The sequence below is a fragment of the Bombina bombina genome, chromosome 1 (genome assembly GCF_027579735.1).
Source record: "Bombina bombina isolate aBomBom1 chromosome 1, aBomBom1.pri, whole genome shotgun sequence".
NCBI lineage: Eukaryota > Metazoa > Chordata > Amphibia > Anura > Bombinatoridae > Bombina > Bombina bombina.
Window position 1 is genome coordinate 1,472,688,918 of NC_069499.1, and position 8,727 is coordinate 1,472,697,644.

The window sequence follows — 8,727 nt, forward strand, 5'->3', positions numbered from 1 at the left end:
GCCCTACCTTCCCCAATAAACGACTTTGGAAAGCCTTTGGGCCCTTTAGAGATGTCCTATAGCATTCAGAGGGCCTTTGAGGGAAGCTGGATGTCAGTTTGTAATTTTAACTGCACCAACTGTAACTTTTATACTACAACAGTGGAAATTGTTTCTAGTCAAAATTTAAGCCAGCCATGTGGAAAAAACTAGGCCCCAATAAAGTTTTATCACCAAAACATATATAAAAACGATTAAACATGCCAGCAAACGTTTTATATTGCAATATCATAAGGGTATTATCCCTGGGAGTAAGCATGATACCAGTCGTTATTAAATCACTGTATTCCGGCTTAACTTACATTAATCCGGTATCAGCAGCATTTTCTAGTGTTTTCCATCTCTAGAAAAAATTATAACTGCACATACCTGATAGCAGAATAAACTGCACGCCATTCTCTCGCTGAAGTTACCTCATCTGTGTAATCCCCTCAGACATTTGTGAGAACAGCAATGGATCTTAGTTACAACCTGCTAAGATCATAGAAACCTCAGGCAGATTCTTCTTCTATTTACTGCCTGAGATAAAATAGCACAACTCCGGTACTATTTAAAAATAACAAACTTTTGATTGAAGAAAATAAACTAGCTATATTTAACCACTCTCTCCTACAACGTCCTTGCTTGTTGAGAGTTGCAAGAGAATGACTGGCTATGACAGTTAGGAGAGGAGCTATATTACAGCTCTGCTGTGGGTGTCCTCTTGCAACTTCCTGTTGGGAATGAGAATATCCCACAAGTAATGGATGATCCGTGGACTGGATACACCTTACAAGAGAAAAGTGAGCGGTACACCTGTACCTGCCTGACTCGTAATACCAGCGGGCGTTAAACAGCAGCGTTGGGACCCCTCAATGCTGCTTTTTAATGCTAACGCAAGACTCGTAATCTAGCCAAATGTTTTTAATTGATGTATTTGCAATGTTGTTTGTTTAAATTCATTATGATTCTGTATGTAAATGATTAATTGCTAATTAGGGGGGCCCTTTAAATAAGGACCGAAGCATTTGTAGGACCACTTACTCTTGAGAAAGCCGGTGTGTTTAACCAGCGAAACGCGTTGAGCTTTTTGATCCTTTGGAGCACCCGTAGGAGAAGTGTTGTGCCCTGACGTCAGCGGAGTTACTTTTGTCTTTGCCGAAAAAGCCGGGAGTTTTGAATGGGACTGAACACTTTGAACTGGTCCTGTGCAAATTTTTAGACATTGACGCTGTGTGGCGTGGGTTTTACATCACCTCTTGCATGACCAGTTTTTAACTGTGGGCTTGTTGTCATTGATTTCTAGTAAGTGTTCATTTACTAGTGTGCTTTGACTGTCACTAATAAATACTACCTTGAATTGAGGATTGGGGTGTCTCTTTTTATCTCTACAGTTTGCCTACTATCTATCTGTGAAGGAGAAACCCACGGATTTGTGTTCAGCTGCATCCGTTTGATGAGACACACTCGTCTCCCTAACTTTGGAAAGTTTTCTACTTATTTCAAGGGACATGTTGTTTGGTATTTAGTGCTGTTTTCCTTTGTAATTTTTATGTAATCGTTAAGGTTACCAACGACCTACTTACTGAAGAATCAAAAGGCCACTCTCTCTGCTTATCCTCCTTGATCTGTCCGCAGACTTTGATACTGTTGACCTCCCTCTTTTGCTCCAAACCCTCCAATCCTTCAGCATTTGTGACACAGCCCTCTCGTGGTTCTCTTCCTACCTGTCAAACCATACCTTTAGTGTAGCCTTCTCTGCCCCGTCACCACTTTCTGTTGGGGTACCGCAAGGCTCTGTCCTCGGTCCCCTTCTCTTCTCAATCTACACGTCATCATTAAGTTCCCTAATAAAGTCCCACGGGTTCCAATATCATTTGTATGCTGATGACACCCAAATCTACTTCTCCACACCAGACCTATCTCCTTCCTTGCTAACCGGTGTCACTAACTGTCTTTCTCACATGTCTTCCTGGATGTCCTCTCACTACCTCAAGCTAAATCTCTCCAAAACTGAGTTCCTTATTTCCCCCCCTTCTTCCAAATTCTCCACCCCCAATCTCTCTATAACTGTCGACAACTCCATCATTACCCCTACCCCGCATGCCCGATGTCTTGGGGTCACACTTGACTCAGATCTTTCTTTTACTCCTCATATTCAGTCCCTGGCTAAATCCTGCCCTTAAAAACATCTCTAAAATTAGACATTTCCTTACACAAGACACAACTAAGATTTTAATCCACTCTCTTATACTTTCCCGTCACGATTACTGCAACTTTGCCCTCTCTGGTCTCCCTAGCAGCCGCCTAGCCAGGCTTATCTTCCTTACACGTCGCTCTTCAGCTGCTGCACCTCTCTGCCAACCCCTCTCTTGCCTCCAGGATTAAACACAAAATTCTCACTCTGACATACAAAGCCCTCAACTACACTGATCCCCCCTATATCTCAGACCTTGTCTCCAGATACTCTCCCTCCTGTCCCCTTCGCTCTGCTCATGACCTCCTACTCTCCTCCTCTCTTGTTACCTCCTCACACTCCTGTTTACAAGACTTCTCCAGACTAGCTCCCATGTTGTGGAACTCTCTATCTTGCTCCGCAAGACTCTCCCCTAGTTTTGAAAGCTTCAAGCACTCCCTAAAGACTCTACTTTTCAGGGATGCATACAACCTAAATAAAAAGAGGGAAGCACTCAACCTGGGAACAAACAACAGCATAATAGCTTGCTCTATGGCTAGTTACCACCCAAGAAGCAGCCTCTTTTTGCTCAACATGTGCCTTTCACAGAGAAGAACTTTCCTGAAGCACATCAGTCTGATCCTAACTTCACAGTACAGTCCAGCCCCCAAATACCAGGCAATCCCTCTCTGAATGAGAGAAACAGCAAAATCCCAGATGTACGTTTCGGCCTATTGTGGGCCTCGTCATTGAGGTGCAGCCATATCCCTCTAGGCACACTGAGCAATGGGTCCAAGTCTGGATTCCCGCATCATACTTAGGGAGACTTCCCTAAGTGTCATACTTTGCATAAATAAAAAGAGAGAAGCGCTCAACCTGGGAACGAACAACAGCATAACAGCTTTTTTATTTATGTAGGTTGTATTCTTCCTATGTTTATAGCGCTGCGGAATCTGTTTGCGCTCTACAAATAACCGATAATAATAAAAATAATAGTAAAAAGTAGTGGAGTTATTTATGGATTTCTGTGCTATACTATCGCTAAGAATAGTTAAAGGATTACTAACTTTTTTTTTTTTTGTGTAAAACGGAACATAGATTTTGCATATAAAATATGATATTAATGTAAAGTACCTTCTTACTGTTTGTAACGAAGCTCCCTTTTGCCGTAAAAGTATATTTTATTTTATGGCCATGACATCACGTTATCCAGCCCACAAATGTGGGCCGTCTAAGGGCTAACAAACTCGCTAATCATATCTCTTAATTTTGCATATCATTTACTTATATTATCGGCATTCAACGCATGCGCAATACCATTTCATAACTCTCACATGCGCATATTGCGGCACTCAAGCCAACACGCTCACACGCTAAGTACTTACGTTGACTGCGCAGCATAAAGTGGTGATGTATCCGATGACGTTGCCATACTCGCGCATGCGCAATGCGTCTCGGAGTCGCCATCTTACAACTGCAGTTGTCAGCCCGGATTGGGAATCCGTAACGGCAGACAACTAAGTGGGTTTGGAAAAATGAATTATTTCAAAATGATATATTGTTTAAACGGGGCATATTTAATACAGCATCCCCATTACAAAAATGTTTATTTACATGTATACTCGTGTGACATACCCATTACAATTCTGACTACAGTGTCCCTTTAATTTCTGGTTCAAAGGCAGTATTTTGTATTCCTTTTGATTGCAACACAACTCACCACTGTAACACAAGCACAATGAGCATGCAAATAGCCTCTGTACACTATGCATAAAAAGAATACGGAGCGCAAAAAAAGTTTTAGCCTTGTTAAAATGCTCTGGTTAAAATTATTTCTCTCCACTTGTAGCTCTTTATATATTTTTATACATTATGTATTTATACAAGTCAAGGATGCGGCACTCGCTAGTCCATTTAAATCAGTGTACTGTTTATTAGTGTGACGTTTCGTGGGACAAACTCCCATTTCTCAGACAAGGAAGGGGAGTGTCGCCCCAAAATGTCACACTAATAAACAGTACACTGATGTAAAAGGACCAGAGAGTGCCACATCCTTAAATTTTATTCCACAACCTGTTGGCACCCTGGCATTTGATTTTGAAGGTGAGAGTGCTCTCTACTCTGGTTTATATATATATATATATATATATATATATATATATACACAGTATATATATATATATATATATATATATATCCACAACATTTGGTTTAGCACACCTTACAAAAATTGTGTTTAGATACATTTTTGGGAAATCTGCCAACGAGACTAAAAAGCTACACAAAAGAGGGAGTATTGGGGCACATCCACTTGAAAATATAAACAACATTTTTGAATGCAGATGAGCTCATGATACTGTATTGGAGTTGCATATAAAGCCAGGGAGTCTATTTTAAATAGAGAAGCACGAATGATTAAACCTATAAAACTAAAGTGGTGTGGTGTTAGGACCAGTAAGCAAAGGGAGACCTTGTAAGTTGGTGACTGGCTAGGCAGAATATGGCAATATTGTGTGACTAAGATCTTAATTTTAAAATAGAAGCAGTTATTTTATGCTTATATTTACAAGTAGATGTGCACCAATACCCCCTGTTTTGTGTGTATGTGTATATATATATATATATATATATATATATACTGTACATGACTGTATATAAAGCAAATATGTATTTGCATAAGAAACATTTTTTTTATACTTTACATTGATGTGTTTGTGAAACTCTTCCCAATGGTCACTTTTTGTAAAACATGAAGGACATTTAACCAGTATACCCCTATTTATTTTGCCAGGAAGACTATAATTATCTTCAACTTAAGCTATATAGATTGCTGGTTCTGTCGCTGCTGCTATAAACTTGCCACTCTATTTATCAATCTATTTATGATTGTAAAATAAAAGGGACAGTAAAGCCGAAATTAAACTTCAAAATTCAAATAGAGCATGTGATTTAAAACAACTTTCTAATATACTTCTATCAATGTTGCTTAGGTCTCTTGGGCCTAGATTTAGAGTTCGGCGGTAGCCGTGAAAACCAGCGTTAGAGGCTCCTAACGCTGGTTTTGGCCGCCCGCTGGTATTTGGAGTCAGTGATTAAAGGGTCTAACGCTCACTTTTCAGCCGCGACTTTTCCATACCGCAGATCCCCTTACGTCAATTGCGTATCCTATCTTTTCAATGGGATCTTTCTAACGCCGGTATTTAGAGTCGTTTCTGAAGTGAGCGTTAGAGCTCTAACGACAAAACTCCAGCCGCCGGAAAATAGCAGGAGTTAAGAGCTTTCTGGGCTAACGCCGGTTCATAAAGCTCTTAACTACTGTACCCTAAAGTACACTAACACCCATAAACTACCTATGTACCCCTAAACCGAGGTCCCCCCACATCGCCGCCACTCGATTAAAATTTTTTAACCCCTAATCTGCCGACCGCCACCTACGTTATACTTATGTACCCCTAATCTGCTGCCCCTAACCCCGCCGACCCCTGTATTACATTTATTAACCCCTAACCTGCCCCCCACAACGTCGCCGCCAGCTACTTACAATAATTAACCCCTAATCTGCCGACCGCAAAGCTAATAAATGGATTAACCCCTAAAGCTAAGTCTAACACTAACACTAACACCCCCCTAACTTAAATATAATTTACATCTAACGAAATAAATTAACTCTTATTAAATAACTTATTCCTATTTAAAGCTAAATACTTACCTGTAAAATAAATCCTAATATAGCTACAATATAAATTATAATTATATTATAGCTATTTTAGGATTAATATTTATTTTACAGGCAACTTTGTAATTCTTTTAACCAGGTACAATAGCTCTTAAATAGTTAATAACTATTTAATAGTTACCTAGTTAAAATAATAACAAATTTACCTGTAAAATAAATCCTAACCTAAGTTATAATTAAACCTAACACTACCCTATCAATAAATTAATTAAATAAACTACCTACAATTAACCTAACACTACACTATCAATAAATAAATTAAATACAATTGCTACAAATAACTACAATTACATAAACTAACTAAAGTACAAAAAATAAAAAAGAACTAAGTTACAAAAAATAAAAAAATATTTACAAACATAAGAAAATTATTACAACAATTTTAAACTAATTACACCTACTCTAAGCCCCCTAATAAAATAACAAAGCCCCCCAAAATAATAAATGCCCTACCCTATTCTAAATTAAAAAAGTTAAAAGCTCTTTTACCTTACCAGCCCTGAACAGGGCCCTTTGCGGGGCATGCCCCAAGAATTTCAGCTCTTTTGCCTGTAAAAAAAAACACATACAATACCCCCCCCCCAACATTACAACCCACCACCCACATACCCCTAATCTAACCCAAACCCCCCTTAAATAAACCTAACAATCAGCCAATCAGATTGAGCTCGCATTCTATTGGCTGATCGGAACAGCCAATAGAATGCGAGCTCAATCTGATTGGCTGATTGGATCAGCCAATCGGATTGAACTTGATTCTGATTGGCTGATTCCATCAGCCAATCAGAATATTCCTACCTTAATTCCGATTGGCTGATAGAATCCTATCAGCCAATTGGAATTCAAGGGACGCCATCTTGGATGACGTCCCTTAAAGGAACCGTCATTCATCGGGAGACAACGGAAGAAGAGGATGGATCCGCGTCGCCTGCTTCAAGATGGACCCGCTCCGCACCGGATGCAAGAAGATCGAAGATGCCGCTTGGAGAAGATGTTTGCCGGTCCGGATGTCCTCTTCTTTCCGGATAGGATGAAGACTTTGGAGCCTCTTCTGGACCTCTTCAGCCACTGGATGATGGATCGCCAACCCCCGCTTGGGTTGGATGAAGATGTTGGAGCCAGGATGGATCGGTGATACCTGGATGGTGAAGACAAGGTAGGAAGATCTTCAGGGGCTTAGTGTTAGGTTTATTTAAGGGGGGTTTGGGTTAGATTAGGGGTATGTGGGTGGGGGGTTGTAATGTTGGGGGGGGGGTATTGTATGTTTTTTTTTACAGGCAAAAGAGCTGATTTTCTTGGGGCATGCCCCGCAAAGGGCCCTGTTCAGGGCTGGTAAGGTAAAAGAGCTTTTACATTTATTAATTTAGAATAGGGTAGGGCATTTTGTTATTTTGGGGGTCTTTGTTATTTTATTAGGGGGCTTAGAGTAGGTGTAATTAGTTTAAAATTGTTGTAATATTTTTCTTATGTTTGTAAATATTTTTTTATTTTTTGTAACTTAGTTCTTTTTTATTTTTTGTACTTTAGTTAGTTTATGTAATTGTAGTTATTTGTAGCAATTGTATTTAATTTATTTATTGATAGTGTAGTGTTAGGTTAATTGTAGGTAATTGTAGGTATTTTATTTAATTAATTTATTGATAGGGTAGTGTTAGGTTTAATTATAACTTAGGTTAGGATTTATTTTACAGGTAAATTTGTTATTATTTTAACTAGGTAACTATTAAATAGTTCTTAACTATTTAATAGCTATTGTACCTGGTTAAAATAATTACAAAGTTGCCTGTAAAATAAATATAAATCCTAAAATAGCTATAATATAATTATAATTTATATTGTAGCTATATTAGGATTTATTTTACAGGTAAGTATTTAGCTTTAAATAGGAATAATTTATTTAATAAGAGTTAATTAATTTCGTTAGATGTAAATTATATTTAAGTTAGGGGGGTGTTAGTGTTAGGGTTAGACTTAGCTTTAGGGGTTAATCCATTTATTATAGTAGCGATGAGCTCCGGTCGGCAGATTAGGGGTTAATAATTGAAGTTAGGTGTCGGCGATGTTAGGGAGGGCAGATTAGGGGTTAATACTATTTATGATAGGGTTAGTGAGGCGGGTTAGGGGTTAATAACTTTATTATAGTAGCGGTGCGGTCCGCTCGGCAGATTAGGGGTTAATAAGTGTAGGCAGGTGTCGGCGACGTTGAGGGGGGCAGATTAGGGGTTAATAAATATAATATAGGGGTCGGCGATGTTAGGGCAGCAGATTAGGGGTACATAGGGATAACGTAGGTTGCGGCGGTTTACGGAGCGGCAGATTAGGGGTTAAAAAAAATATGCAGGGGTCAGCAATAGCGGGAGCGGCAGATTAGGGGTTAATAAGTGTAAGGTTAGGGGTGTTTAGACTCGGGGTACATGTTAGAGTGTTAGGTGCAGACGTAGGAAGTGTTTCCCCATAGGAAACAATGGGGCTGCGTTAGGAGCTGAACGCGGCTTTTTTGCAGGTGTTAGGTTTTTTTTCAGCTCAAACAGCCCCATTGTTTCCTATGGGAGAATCGTGCACGAGCACGTTTTTGAGGCTGGCCGCGTCCGTAAGCAACTCTGGTATCGAGAGTTGCATTTGCGGTAAAAATGCTCTACGCTCCTTTTTTGGAGCCTAACGCAGCATTTGTTTGAACTCTCGATACCAGAGTTAAATTTATGGTGCGGCCAGAAAAAAGCCTGCGGAGCGTTAACAGCCCTTCTACCGCCAAACTCCAAATCTAGGCCTTGGTATCCTTTGTTAAAGAGTAATCTTA